The sequence below is a fragment of the Gouania willdenowi genome, chromosome 10 (assembly GCF_900634775.1).
Source record: "Gouania willdenowi chromosome 10, fGouWil2.1, whole genome shotgun sequence".
NCBI lineage: Eukaryota > Metazoa > Chordata > Actinopteri > Blenniiformes > Gobiesocidae > Gouania > Gouania willdenowi.
This window is the reverse complement of record NC_041053.1, coordinates 17,221,947-17,238,356: the sequence shown is the minus strand read 5'-3', so window position 1 is coordinate 17,238,356 and position 16,410 is coordinate 17,221,947. Positions and strand designations below refer to the sequence as shown.

The following is a 16,410-nucleotide window of genomic DNA, read 5'->3' as shown; positions in this document are numbered from 1 at the left end:
GAATACTATGAGATAAAACATGAAATGAAAGCTATCAGTATGATGAGCAAACCCAGAAAAGATTTGGAACGTTAAGGTGATCACGTGCAGTCAAATGATCAAAGCAGCGTGCTACACATAATAATTCATAAAACACCAATGGCCTTATTTCCATCAGTTGATTTAATGGGTTGTGTTTGAGTCGCAGCTGGTGTGTGTTATGAACATAATCTCTTCTCTGACTTATCACACAATGCGCTGCTGGTTACCCTCATGATCTGCATTAAATCACCACCAGACTGGTGCTACTTCTTCACTCTCTTCTGATAACAAACTAATCTCACCAATCATCAGTGAGAATGAATAGAGCAACAGCAGATTGTGGACAAGTGTGTGTAGATATATACGGGGAGCAGCCAGAGGCTACTGCTCCCTTTATCTTTGAGGAGAAGGAGCAAACCAAACACTTACAATTGGAGCACTAGAGATAGTTTCAGGTATAACAAATCATCGCACACTGGACACATTCATCATATATATGAGCCACACATTATTTCTCACAACCTGTGAAACACAACTTGCAAAAACAAATTCCAAAGCCGTGTACTCCAGACTGCAGAGAGATGACATGTCAACATCGGTCCTGATAGCTGTCTGTCACTGCCTGTTGATTTGGACTTATCCTAACCTCCATCTATCAGAGCTGGAGCACTCTTTTTTATTTCACTTGGCTGAAAAATGGTGTTTGCTTCTAAGAGGAAAAGAAAGAGGAATGAAAGGACTAGAAAGTGATGATAAAACCACACACAAACACACAAACACACACATATCTGTGTATATTCAATATATTAGTCGAATATGGAATAAGAACATTGATATACACTGTACATGAACACAGATTGTTATAATACCCAAAATTTGATTAACAAGACAAAGAAGCAAAACACTACCAAAGTAAAATAAGGAAATTGAGCATCGCTAGTTTAAGCTAGCCCAGCCCATTCATCAGCCAGTAGCTGTTAAAATGGACTGCATCCATCCCCAGTTAATCATCCAGCTGACCAGGTTCCATGCTTCCCATTGGGTAGAGTTAGCCTCAGTGCTATATTTAAACCACTGCAATACGCCTACTTCCACACACTTCATCCACAACGCACCCCCACCCTGGCTCCTCCTCTTCTGTCTAATTAAACAGTGTCTCGGGCTGCGTCCGAATAGTCGCTCCTATCTCCTTTCCTATCCACTGTTCTTTAACCCTCAGAAGTGTTAAAGTGGTGGCCAAGGTGAAAGAGCGTTCAAATTTTCTGAGGAAAGGAGGCGCGGTCTTCGAATTATTACGTCACCTAGTGGATTGTCAAAACAAACGTGATCACCTTTTCCTAACTCCTCTCCTAACATCTTTCCTTAACCCCGTGACGCCATCCACGGGGTTATGGAAAAGTGGATAGGAAAGGAGATAGGAGGAACTATTCAGACACAGCCTTGTATTAGCATCCAAAGTCCGGCTGACCGCTCTCTCTGCTTATGTAGCTCATGGAAGAGCGAGGGGGCGCTCCCTTTGCTTCTGGCTTTCCACGCAGCTACGTGGAGAGGTTCCAGTGCAGAGCCTTACTGCCAAATCTAAACTGCATGCTATATAAAACAATTTGACTAAAGTCATCCTGACTGAACTAAATTACTAACACTGTGAACATCCGGAATACAATGTAAAAAATATTCAATAATAATCTCAAATACTCAACCTGAGTAAATCAAAAAAAGGCAAAATGTAACTGTAAACAATGAACTAGTTACTTCTCACAGTTTTGTAAATATTACTACAGATTCAACAGTGGCAGTTTATAATGCTGAAAACAGAAAACAGAACTACAAAGCAGCAAATAAGTTCAAATATCAGTTACATATTACAGCCAGAACGATTCATCAGCCAGGCTATTGTTTGATGCCCATTAATCCCAGATATCTAAAATTAGCTCCACTGATTAGATTAATTTGTCAGGTTCTAGTGTCAGAGCTAATAACATTACAACCAAATCATATCGTGTAATTTGCAGAGACAGTCATTCTTTATTAGGGACATTAAAACTGATATTACATTTTCCAAGTATTCACGTTGCTGTAAGTGAGTTTTGTGCTTTTATGGATACTTGTACTTGTTCTACACCAAACTGTTACTGAGTTAATAATAATTATCAGCAAACATTGAGAAACTACAAAAAATGAAATGACCAGACAACAATGAAATGCATGACATCATATCAGAATAAACGTATTGTACAGAGCTAAAACAGCATTGAATGAAGGTTATTTTCTCAGTTTTACAGTTCATGTTTCTTCAGTGGGTTAACAAATGCATTTTACCTATTCATGACTTTTTGACATCATTCACTACTTTAGTCACTTTCAACAAACCACCCTGAGCACAAAGAATGATGAATGGAGGCAACCATAAGCACTGGACTTGAGTCAAGAATGAAGGAAGATGATTTTTCTTTCAAATTATAGACAGAGAGAAGGATGGGTTTACAGGACGAGGAGGACAAGGAGACATCAGGGAAGATGAGCCTTTAGATAGCTGGCTAAAAGAGTTGAATCCATCTATTTAAGGCTTGAGTGAGCAGCACTGGTGGTTAAATCAGCCAATCAATTGTAATGCAGATGCACTGCAGCAACAACTCTCTTTTTTCCCCTCAATGTGATTCTCTCTTTGGCTTTTATTCATTTCCAATAATAATAACAACAACAAAAAAACAACCAAAAGAAAAACAGAATAACTTCATTCCAGATGAGTGCGAGGAGGAATCAAGCTGCACAAACAATGTGACTTAACAGGGCTGGTTGAATATCAATTCATTCAAACACCAAACGTAACTGCTTTTCACATTCGAACAACAGATTGAGTCTGAGAAAACTATAGAGCCAGAGAAAAGAAAAAAAACACCTCTTCTTGTAGATTTGGCCCTAGAGTCAATTCTGTGAAACGTGCTGGTGTGCTTTAAAACAGGTGAAGGACAAAAACACTATAATCACATAACTACAGTAGGTGTATTGGAATAGCACACATTTAATAACATCCTCACCAAAACCAATTTGTCGCACTTTTGTTCTTTGAGGGACTGAATATGCTAATTAAACATATGTCCGTAGAACTAGGGATCAATTTAATGAGATTTATTTGGCCAATGTTGAAATGGTTCTCGTGTTATTATGCATTAACCAAGAGTTGAATCTCATTAAAGTGTTTTCATCATAACCTTTGTGACTTAGTGGGAAAATCAACAGCAGAAGCCTGTTTGTTTGAGCTAATGGTTAGAGAAAAAAAAAACCTTTAGCTTGAAACAAATATAGCTACATTCAAATTAGAAATACTCTATATAACTATTAAGAGGCATGGGTAAATAAATGAAATGTCCAATAACATTATCTGATATCACTTAATCTAGTCCATCATCCATTTTCAGACCCACTTAGGCATTGCAGGGCAATTTAGTAACTTTTCTGTTTACCATTATTTATCAGTTTGGCATAAAACAAAAATCAGCATTATTATGGTAAACATATTTTTGTTCAAGGACAGCAAGATGATAAACAAGCTTGACAATAACTTTAAATCAACAGCAGTCCATCATTGATTTCCTGACATGGAGGGAAACTGTTTGCCACCTCATTTGACTGATTAAACTACACCTCCATCCATAACCCATGATGACAGTGGTCACTGTGACCCTATGCTGTGGTGGTGATCAGTGTGTCATACACTTTAGAGCTTGACTGATTCATTTGTGCAGCTCATTAATCAGGTTGATTTTAGATATTACCGATTAATGTACATCGGCCAGTAGACCGACTGATCGATAATTCACGCACTAGTGTAAACGGCGGGTTTACTTTTTTGCAGCCTGAAAATGATGTGGTTCTGTGCTGTGCTTTCTGCATTATAAGCTGCCACTGTTGAATCAGCAGTAATGATTACAAAATTACACTGGGAGAAGTTTATTGTTTAGTTAGATTTTGCCTTTTTTAAAATATATCCATGTTTTCATGTTTTGAGTTTTTTCTTTACATTGTATTCCAGAAATCTATTTTCACAAATTTGCCTTTTTTTTTTTTTTTTAAATAAGTGGCTTTACGGCCCCTATTTTGACATTATAATTTAGTTTTTTTTTTTGCTTCTTTGTCTTGAATCATATTTTGGGTGTCGTAAGAATCTATGTTCATGTACAGTAATATCCTGTGTATATCGATTTTCCAGCTACAGCTGGTTCAGAACGATGCAGCTCGGGTCTTAACCAGAACAAAGAGGTCAGAACACATTAATCCAGTTTTAAAATCTTTACACTGGTCAGTCAGCCTCTGAATAGACTTTAAAGTTCTGCTGCTGGTGTATAAATATGTGAATGGGTTTGGTCCAGAATACATCAGTGAGATGTTAGTCAGGTATGAACCCAGCAGGTCTCTGAGATCTATGGAGACAAGAGTTAAAGGCACTTTTTTCTCTACTGCATATGATTGAGAGGGAGATTTTTGGTCATGCTGTTGTTGATGTAATGTTTGTTGATGATTTTAAATGATGTTCTTATTGATTTTAAGGTGTTGAATGTTTTCTGTTGCACTTTTTGATCATGTAAAGCACATTGAGTTGCCTTGTGTATGAAATGCGCTATACAAAAAAATTTGCCTTGCCTTGCCTTGTTTCATATATCTGCCGATATAACAGCTAACAGCATAATATATAGGTTATCGGCAGGTACGTCAAATATCTGCTTTTTAAAGCCCCCAGATTGGTATCGGCATGGTTCCTAAAGATCACATATTGGTCAGACTCTATACTCCAAGGACCCAGAAAACCTGTTAAAAGGTCTAACCATTGCTTTGTTATGCCACTACCGCTGATATCTGTCTAGCACAGCGTCAAGTAATACAATATATTTTAGGTCATCACTCCCATGGGCACTGGGCCAGATTCATCATATAATGGGAATTTGTCCACAAACTAGCAGAGACTCATTTCTCACACATGTAAAAATACTGTTCAGTAGTTTCTGTGCAGCAATGTGTGAAGCATTTGGAGGTTAAGGGCCTCGCTCCGGAGCCCACAGCAGCTCAGGTGGCGCCTTTCATCCATCCTTGGAGTCATTAAAGCTTGGTTGCAAATCCAACTGCAGCTGTTGTCAGATCTGCTTTTACATGTTTGGTAAGATCAATATTCACTGTGGTTGGTAGCTCATGCTCAGAGAACACAAAATAAAAAAGGCAACGTCAAGGTGAGAACAAACAAGTTGAATCTGACTGAAGATCAAAGTAAACGTCTTCAAACTCATAAAAAGACTAAATCCACATAGCATTATTGTGTATAACCTATATTAGGAACTATGCACACACACACACCACAACTGCATTAGATGCATACAGTGAATTCAACAACTGTCTCATACTGTCATGCTCAAAGTATGAAATAATGAACTTTGAAGTTGGTGTTACTGGAAACTATAGAGATATTGTGCTTTTATGAACGTGTGTGGGGCAGCTCATACACTATGGGTAGCATCACTGCCTCACAGCAAAAAAACTACAGATTCAAACCCTGAAAATTGTTTCTATGAAGATCTAAATGTTCTTCTGAATGTTTGAGTTTTGTTTAGTTTACTCTCACAATCATGTCTAATAAGTTTATTGAACTTTTTACAGTAAAACAGCTGTCCTACAACATGATAAGTGTGTAGTGAAGATGCATGAATAGACTGATGCAGAAATGGGAGCATTATGTGAGAAAGGTTTAGGATTAGTATGGCATCAGTAGTCTATTTACAGTGCATTAAAAGGCCACAACAGGATGAAGATTAATCCTTTCTGACTGGCTTGAACTTTTATGTATGATAGACCTTATACAGCTCAAAAATACAGGTGACACACCACCTACTTATGCTTTCACTTTTCATTTGTACAGCTGCATTTGGAAATATAAAACCATAATAATCGAATCTGACGATACAGATGAGGACCCTTTATTTTTTATGTATCTGATTTACATTTAGCCCCAGAATGTTTTATGGTTTTTCATTGTCTTCTAGCTTTCTTACATTTGGAATTGCTGTTATAGAGTGTAATCTAAATTATTGTAAACTTTTCCCCATTTTAAAAATACCTTTAGTTCTAAATCGAGGGCACCAATGTTTGGTAAAGGAGAACCCCTATCCAGCATCTTTGAGGTGCTACCCTGATCCACCACACCAGAGGGGTATTTCATCAAACCCAGCTCAGGGTTAAGTCCAGGTTTAACATGAGAGTCCGGCTCCGTTAAGCCTTGGTTACCATAGTAACACAGTCCGTGGGTCAAACCTGCTCCTGACCAGGTTTAAGCAGCAGACTTGGCTTAAGCTGCAGACACACTTTCATGAAGCCACGCCATCACTTTGAATAAAGTCATTTCATGGTGCTTTAAAACACTCAACAAACAGCTCCACAAGGAAAAAAAGAGTAAAAAAGACATCTTTTATATTTTTAAAATACCGCTATAATGCGGTATTTTAAAAGGAAATGAATTAATATAATGGTAAATGCTTAATTAAGATTTTAAATCAATACAAATGATGATAGAATAATAGTCTTATTACGTGTTTCATGTGTACCGTATTTTTAATGAGTTTAATTTTAATCAGTCTTCGTATGTTTAAACCATCAGTCGTACTATGTCTATAGGGATACGTGCGTGTGCATCTCCTCTGTTTACCTCACGGTATATGTCCATATTCATTGAGAATCCAGATATTGATAATGAGAAAGCTCTAAATATACAGGAGAGGCTGTTTAGGGACAGTCACAGGGCAGAGCACTAAGGCTCCCCGATGACAAACTCCATGAACAGTATCGCTTTCCGGGAGGTGATCAGTGCGCGCATCTTCCGTGTGCGCTGCTCACCTGCACCAGGCACACAGCTCAGCTGCTCCCTCTGTTCATTTGAATTCTGTTTAGTGCCAAATTCCAACAAACTATTCATCAAACACTCACAAGTCAAAAAAATTACACATTATTTAATTGTGAGTTACAGCATAGCGTCATCTTTTATTAAACCCACATAATCAGTGTGTGATCACATGCTTCAGTAGTTTTCTATGATAAATTGACTAAATAACACCAACTTCAACCCTTTACTACTTTCAAAATGTTCAAACCAAAAAAACTTCTTCAACTTTATTTTCTCTACTCAGTAACAGATGATGTCACGTCCTGTTGGTGTCGGCACTGGTTTCTATCCATCCATCCATCCATCCATCTTCTCCCGCTTAGCCGTTTCCGGGTCGCGGGGGCAGCATCCTCAGTAGGGAGGCCCAGACTTCCCTCTCCCCGGCCACTTCCTCCAGCTCTTCCGGGGGGACCCCGAGACGTTCCCAGGCCAGCCGAGAGACATAGTCTCTCCAGCGTGTCCTGGGTCTTCCCCGGGGCCTCCTTCCGGAGGGACGTGCCCTGAACGCCTCACTAGGGAGGCGTTCAGGGGGCATCCTAATTAGGTGCCCGAGCCACCTCATCTGGCTCTTCTCGATGCGGAGGAGCAGCGACTCTACTTTGAGCCCCTCCCGAATGACTGAGCTTCTCACCCTATTTCTAAGGGAGAGCCCAGCCACCCTACGGAGGAAACTCATTTCGGCCGCTTGTACCCGTGATCCTGTTCTTTCGGTCATGACCCAAAGTTCATGACCATAGGCGAGGGTTGGAACGTAGACCGACCTGTAAATCGAGAGCTTTGCTTTTTGGCTCAGCTCCCTTTTCACAATGACGGACTGGTGCAGACTCTGCATCACTGCAGACGCCGCACCAATCCGCCTGTCGATCTCTCGCTCCATCCTTCCCTCACTCGTGAACAAGACCCCGAGGTACTTGAACTCCTCCACCTGGGGCAGAACCTCATCTCCAACCCGGAGAAGGCACTCCACCTTTTTCCGGTCGAGAACCATGGACTCGGATTTGGAGGTGCTGATTCTCATACTGGCCGCTTCACACTCGGCTGCGAACCGATCCAGTGAGAGTTAAAGGTCACGGTATGTTGGAGCCAACAGGACCACATCATCTGCAAAAAGCAGTGATGCAATACTGAGGCCCCCAAACCGGACCCCCTCAACGCCCTGACTGCGCCTAGAAATTCTGTCCATAAAAGTTATGAACAGAATCGGTGACAAAGGGCAGCCCTGGCGGAGTCCAACCCTCACCGGAAACGATTTCGACTTACTGCCGGCAATGGGACCAGACTCTGACTCCGGTCATACAGGGAATGAACAGCTCCTATCAGGAGGTTCGATACCCCATGCTCCCGGAGGACCCCCCACAGGAATCCCCGAGGGACACGGTCAAATGCCTTTTCCAGGTCCACAAAACACATGTGGACTGGTTGGGCAAATTCCCATGACCCCTCAAGGACCCTGCTGAGGGTGTAGAGCTGGTCCACAGTTCCACGGCCAGGACGAAAACCACATTGCTCCTCCTGAATCCGAGGTTCAACTATCCGGCGGACCCTCCTCCAGTACCCCTGAATAGACCTTACCGGGGAGGCTGAGGAGTGTGATCCCTCTATAATTGGAACACACCCTCCGGTCCCCCTTCTTAAAAAGGGGGACCACCACCCCGGTCTGCCAATCCAGAGGCACTGCCCCCGATGTCCACGCGATGTTGCAGAGTCGTGTCAGCCATGACAGCCCCACAACATCCAGGGCCTTGAGGAACTCCGGGCGGATCTCATCCACCCCCGGAGCCCTGCCACCGAGGAGCTTTTTAACCACCTCGGCAACTTCAGCCCCAGAGATAGGAGATCCCACTCTCGGGTCCCTGGGCCCTGCTTCCTGATTGGAAGGCGTGTCGGTGGGATTGAGGAGGTCTTCGAAGTATTCCCCCCACCGATCCACAACGTCTCGAGTCGAGGTCAGCAGCGCACCATCCGCACCATACATAGTGTTGACGGTGCACTGCTTCCCCCTCCTGAGATGCCGGATAGTGGTCCAGAATCTCTTCGAAGCCGTTCCGAAGTCGTTCTCCATGGCCTCACCAAACTCCGCTTTTGCCTCGGCGACCGCCGTGGCTGCACTCCGCTTGGCCCGTCGGTATCTGTCTTCTGCCTCCGGAGTCCCACAGGCCAAAAAGGCCCGGTAGGACTCCTTCTTCAGCTTGACGGCATCCCTCACCCCCGGTGTCCACCAACGGGTTCGGGTATTGCCGCCACGACAGGCACCGACTACCTTGCGGCCACAGCACCGATCAGCCGCCTCAGCAACAGAGGCACGGAACATGGCCCACTCGGACTCAATGTCCCCCGCCTCCTCCGAGACACTGGTTTCTATTGGCTGTTTAATCAGAGTTAAGCTGCAGCGCATGCACCCTCATGCCTCTAATCATTAAATCTGTGATCGATCTTGTGGGTCTTATGAAGACGAGCACTTAAACTAAACACTGTCAGCTGTCTTGGCTCAGCTGGGGAGATTCAAGCTGAGAAGAGTTTGATGGAATGGACAAGGACAGCTTAGCTAAACCAGGTTTAAATCATAGGCCTGGCTTTAGTAAGAACACTTTGATGAAATACCTCCCTTGTTGATTGTAAAGTCTGTAGAGCTGCATGATGACACCTTCATTGGATTCAGGTGTTATGGAGCAGGTAGACATAGAAAACATGCTGGAGAGTGGCTCTCCAGGACAACATTTGTGCCACCCTGATACCAACCTTTGAGTCAGGCGTCACTGTGACACATGTTGACCAATAAACTACAAACAAAAACCAACAGGAATCCAACAGAAATAGAACATAGACGATTGGGGAATGGGATAGGATTTTATGAAAAGGTCAGTGATGATCCAGGTGGAAAAAAATTGGGGTTTTTGTGTAAACTTTGCCCCCCTGATTTTAAAGGTCCCATGTCATGCTATTTTTCAGCCATCTCCATCTGTTCTAAGAACTCTAAAAACATAGTATTTGAGGTTTAATTTCCCAAACTCGCCTGTTTTCCAGAGTTCTAGCCTCTGAAAAGTGACTTTCTACCCAACTGTACACAAACAGGCTGATTTGCGGCCTATTTATGCATATTCATGAGTGGGCGTGTCTATAGACGAGAAACTCCTCCCACCCACTCGGTAGCCGAGCTCATGCTGGTTTAGAAACACGAGACAGAGCGTGGGGGCGGGGTGTTCACCGGTACATACATAAACTGTAGAAAATACATACATAGCACTGCGCGAAGGACGCTGAAATGCTCACCTTTGTGGGCGTGTCTGTTTACGTGTTTACAATCACAGCAGAGAGCTTCCTGGAGGCGCGGCTTCTCCAGCTCAGCGCCGCATAAAATTCGTCATCAAAGTGGAAACCAATGAAAAAAAAACACCTTAGACATGTGTATGAAGCCCAAATAGCACTTTTATGATGTTTAAAGCACAGAAAAGTTGATTTAGCTTAACATAGGCCCTTTAAGAAGCAACTGCGCACAATCTGAAAAGGCATCTATTCAGTCCACAGTAGCAGCTGCATTTTTGCCCCCTATAGTATAATCTCAGAAACAGAAGGAAAGACTTGCTCTTTTTTAATGAGAAAATATTAAAACAAAAACAGGACAGTAGTCCTAAAGGTGCAATAACTTTCCAAACTGGGAAACAATTCACATTAAATTCCATTTCAGTTCATATCCAGGTACTTTAGTTCAGTGTGGGGAAATGTCAGGGTAATAGCTCACAGCCACATATTAACAAAAGGAGAAAAAAGAAAGAACAGTGAAATAGTTCATTTTTGGAAAAAATTTGGAATAATCCACTATGAACTAGTTCATTTTAAAATTGGGAAATTAACTTTGAACTAATTTGTGCAGAAAATGAACTTTCCAAACACTGCCAATAAATGACAACTATCATTTCTATCCCAGTCCATTTAATGATTCCAGTGGATTACATACATATTTCTGAAGGACTGCATTGTGAACAGTTCCTTTACAGAAACACACAAACTCTGCGTGTTAATAATTGATTTACCTTGAATTAAAGCTTACCACCGTTGCTTTTTTCTTATCAGTGTTTAAAGCCTTCCTCTGTTGAGCCTAAATATGCTTTTAGAGATAGGATAAAGGAGGGGGGAAAAAGGATGCTATGGAGCAGTAAAGAAGATAAAGAGCGGCTCCTGTGTCCTCTAATACTGGAAAAATGCCAGGATGTAGCAGAGTGATTGTATAATAAAGATAGTCAGCCCAATAGCAGAGGCCAGATTGCCAACAAGAACGTTCAGAGAGATGACAGTGACCTTAAAGTAATTGCTGCTGAGCTGGACATGGGTCAATGAGGTGTTTTAGTGACCTTTGTGTAGCGGGTGTGTGTGTGTGTGTGCTACTGTACGCACACTGTGTGATTTACTCTCCAGTGTTTGCTCTCCCCGGCTACTTTTCCCTGATAAGCACGTAAATGAGTGTGAAATTAAATAAACAAAAGCTCCAACAACCTTTCCCACAGGACAAATTCAGAACAGTTATTCGAAAATGAACATCACTTTCAGCTTTTGATAAACTAATTAAAAAGCTGTTGCTCGGCTCTTACCTGGGGGGCGACGGAGCCAAATAGAAACAAAAGTAAAGAAACGAGAAGAGGAGAAACAGAGAAGGCGAGCAGAAAGACAGATACTGTAGATCAGATGGGGATTAACATTTCTGAATCTCTCTGTGCTTTGTAAACAGTCCTCAGGGCCCGAGTTTTGGGGTGGGGGACATCATGGAGGAATGATGAACACAGACAGCGCCTCTGGGAGGACGCAGTGATGAAACTAAATCACCATCCAGAAAATTGATTATTGAAAACGCCGACTCACATTATTGTGGACGTGAAACTAAATGAAGCAGAAGATAAACATAATATTTGATTATAATGTCATTCAGCAATTCAGTCCTTTAGGGTCTGAATAATCTGGAGCTAAACAATCTATTGAATATTGGGCACAAGCTTCATATTCATCAAAGCTCCAATATTTGCACACATTTTAAAAATTAACAATCCCTAGAGGGGGCTTTGTAAAGATTTTTCCTACTTCCTCACAACTCGACAAAAGCAAATAAACCAACTTGCGTCAAAGAAAGGTGAAAGAAAGCAATTAGGAAGCTCTGCAGGACATTATTCCAGGTGGGGGAGAGCTAAATATCAGGGAGATTACAAAATAATCCACAAGCACAAGTATTTAGAGCTGTGAATCAAAAACTAATACTGATGGAACCGCTTTCTATCCATGCCATATTTACAAAAGCAGGAGTCAGAAACATATTCCTCATAACGCTAAATCAGGAGACTACATTCATCTTCAGTGCATTTTTTTTTTTCTCTCTCTGTCTGTTGCATATTTCTCGCAGGATGAAACGTCACAATTTAAAAAGCAAACATTGATTCCAAAAAGGCATTTTCCAAATTGTCCAATTTTCTCAGTGAAAATTGTAGAAGTTCAATGGAAAGGTATGTAGAATTAATAGGTTGTTTATGCCACACAGGTTTGTGTGTGTGGGCGTGTGCGTCATTCTGTGAGTTGGAATAAATGTGTTCAATATCAGGGTTTCTTGTTTCATGTACTTTCCTTGCTCATTTTAACTGCATTTATTATTTTCCTTTTATTATTCCCTAAAATGGTGGTGAAACAAAACAACTTTCATCTCTGGAGTAAAACAATGATCTATTCAACCTGAACAAATCCACATTCAGGTTCTTTTTCCAAGCTATTTCTTCTGAAAAGAGAAACATAGTCGCTAAACCAAACCCAACGAAATGACAGAAACACTGCAGCAGAACAATAATAATCCAAACCAATCAGCCAACTTTGAAAAGATATATTTGATTATTTTTTAAATCCATTTTAAATGCAAAGCCACATGTACATTACACTTAAAGAGAATAAAGCCAGCTTTGTTTTAACCACTGATCTACATGATCAACCAAAGTAAGCCACACTTTGAGTTGTAAGTTACAGTGCCTTTTTTCCTGGAAACAAAAACTGTTTTGATAATAAGTATAATTTATTAATAGATGAGGGCCCACAGTGAAATAGTGGTTAGCATGTCCTCCTCACAGCAAGAAGGTCCTGGGTTCGAGCCCTGGGGTGGATACTTGGCTCCTTTCTGTGTGAAGTGTGCATGTTCTCCCCGTGCTTTGTGGGTTTTCCCGTGTACTCTGGCCTCCTCCCACAATCCATAAACTTGACTGTTAGGTTGATTGGAGTCTCTAAATTGCCCGTAGGAGCAAATGTGAGTGGTTGTTTGTCTGTGTGTTGCTATGCGATGTACTGGTGCCCTGTCCAGGGTGTACCCTTGCCTACCACCCAATGAGAGCTGGAGATAGGCAAAAGCAGACCCCAGCTACCCTGAAAAAGGGAGCAAGTGGGTCAGAAAATGGATGGATGGATGGTTGGATAGATATTAATAGATGGCCTTGTTTTGTTGGCTTTGCCACTTCTTTCAGTCTGGATTTTTGTGTCTTTTTTATCTGGTAAATGCTGTATGTTCACATATGTAAGGCTCTAAGTTTCAGCCCTGGTTCTTTATTTGCTTTAGTTTCACTCTTCCCCTCCCCCCCAGCCAGAAACAAAAAAACAAAAGTATAAATGTATAAAACTTGTATTAAAACAGCAATGATAATGTAATAATAATAAACGATGAAGCCAACAAAGATGATTATTTTTTTGAGGGGGTCTTGTCCTACTGTTTGAGAACCTCCACTTTAGTTGTTCCTTTAGCATAGCTTTGTTCATAGTTTGTTCAGTTCATTCCCCATTTCTGTGTCTGCCTGTAGGTTAATGCTCCTGCAGTATGGGCTCGGCTGTTAATTGAAAGACACACAGAAACATATGCAGAACACAATAATGCCAGAAACAGTGAATACCTAAGCCTAACGTGTCATTTTGGTCATGAACTTAGTTCAATTGTTTGACAGCAACCCCATTCAGGCTACAACAAGATTGTCTCCACAGCACTGTTTATTTAATATATAAACCTGATTACTATTAAAAATGAAAAGAAATCTGTTTCCGCAGGTATTCAATTTTTATTTCAATGTTTTCTTATTTCATTATAGTATTTTCCATTTGCCAAGTCTGTTTTTTTAAGTCGCGCTTTGGATTATTGCCGTGACAAAACTAATCTTCCATGCCCCATAGAAAACTCTTTCACTTTAATGTCTTTGCAGTGCATGCACTTGAAATGAACAACCAGCTCTACTAAGATGCATGAGTGTGCCTTACAATTAACCGTAGATAGAAGCTCAAAGAAATTCATTGTTCAGCTATATTTGGATATAAACCATATTCTATTTAAATTACCACCATGCAGTTCCCAAGAGCACATGCACTGGTTACGCATATATATATATATATATATATTTTTTTTTTTTTTTTCATTTGCTGATCAAAGGACTTGTTTAACACAACTGTTTACTTCCAAAATATTTGCAAATGGGTTCTGATACAAAACAACAACAATCACAACAAAGCATTATTTAAACTTGAAGTTAAGTCATTCTGACATCTCCATAGCTGAAGGAAATAGATTTTCTAATCCAAAATTAACAGTGGATATAAAAAGTCTACACACCCCTGTTCAAATGCCAGGTTTTTGTGATGTACAAAAAAAAAAAGACACCAAGATAAATAATTTCACAACAACTTTTTCCACCATTAATATGACCTATAACCTCTACAATGCTTTTGAAAAAACAAACTGAAACCTTTAAAGGGGAACACTAAAAAAAAAAAAAAAAAAAAAAAACTTAAGATAACCTGGTTGCATGAACATGCACACCCTTAAACTAATACTTTGTTGCAGCACCTTTGGCTTTTATTACAGCACTCAGTCTTTTTGGGTAAGAGTCATCTTCAGCTTTCTAACAGAAGCCTGAAGGTTTTGTGCCAACACTGCCTGGTATTTGGAACTGTTCATAATTCCCTCCACCCTGACTAAGGCCCCAGTTCCAGATGAAGAAAAACAGCTCCAAAGCATAATGCTGCCACCACCATGCTTCACAGTAGGTATGGTCTGTTCTTTTGGTGATGAGCAGTGTTGTTTTTGCGCCAAATATACCTTTTGGAATTATGGCCAAAAAGTTCAACCTGGGTTCATCGGACATAACACATTTTCCCACATGCGTTTGGAGACTTCAAATGTGTTTTTGCAAAATGAAACCGGGCTTGGATGTTTTTTCTTTGTAAGATAAGGCTTCCGTCTTGCCACCCTCCACCATAGCCCAGACATATGAAGAAGACGGGAGATTGTTGTCACATGTACCACACAGCCAGTACTTGCCAGAAATTCCTGCAGCTCTTTCAATGTTGCTGTCAGCCTCTTGGCAGCCTCCCTGACCAGTTTTCTTCTCATCTTTTCATCAATTTTGGACAGAAATCCTGTTCTTGGTGAAGTCACTGTTGTGCCATATTTTCTCCACTTGATGATGACAGTCTTCACTGTGTTCCATATTATATTTAATTCCTTGGACATTATATTGTACCCTTCACCTGACTGATATCTTTAAACAATGAGATCCCTCTGATGCTTTGGAATCTCTCTGTGGACCATGGCTTGTGCTGGAAGATGTGGCTCCAAAAATGTCAGGAGGAGCCTACAAGAACAGCTGAACTTTATTTGGGCTTAATCAGAGGCACTTTAAATGGTGACAGGTGTGTACTGACTCCAATTTAACATGAGTTTTGAATGTAATCGGTTAAATCTGAACACAGTCCTATTCCCAGTTATAAAAGTGTGTGCACACTTTTGCAACCTCATTCTCTCAGTTTTTATTTTTATTTTTACTTCACCTCCCTAAAAGGTTTCAGTTTGTTTTTCAATTGCATTGTACAGGTTATAGGTCACATTAAAGGTGTCATCACAAAAACCTGGTGTGTAGACTTTTTATATCTACTGTAACAAACTTTAAGGGCTTTAAATGCTCAAAATGATTTGGTATTCCAATCAAATGTAATATTTAATTTAATTATGTATATCTCTTTTATGGTTCCATAACAGGTTTACCTTCATTGTCTATTCAAGTCCAGGTCAGGAATTTATGATGAAATCGTTTTACTAATAATAACTTACTGTAATGAGTTCATGATGATATTATGGTGGCCGTGCCCATTATATAAATTGGGATTTTGCATTAGATTAACAAAGACAGCGCATCTCTCACTGCTTCCTGTCTTCAGTGTGTAAAATTCATTCCAATCAGTGTCAATTCAGCTGTGTTGGTGTTAACATAAGCGGGAAAGAAAGAAAAAAAAAAACACTGTTCACAGTTGAGCTTGATGTTTGACCAACAGAACATAATTCGATCATTATTGAGAGCAACTGAACACCTGTGACATGGTAGGAAAATGTACCTCAGGCGAAAGATCATGAGCATGACACTCCCTCCCTGAAGTGACAGTGCCTTCAGGCTCTGGCTTTAAGTTTAGGGGAA

General features: G+C 40.8%; 1 protein-coding gene across 2 annotated transcripts in view; it reads right to left on the bottom strand.

Moving 5' to 3' along the window:
• Positions 1 to 16,410, bottom strand: part of spock1 (SPARC (osteonectin), cwcv and kazal like domains proteoglycan 1) — a 182,659-nt gene that overhangs the window by 51,176 nt on the left and 115,073 nt on the right. The gene's annotated exons all lie outside the window — the stretch shown is intronic.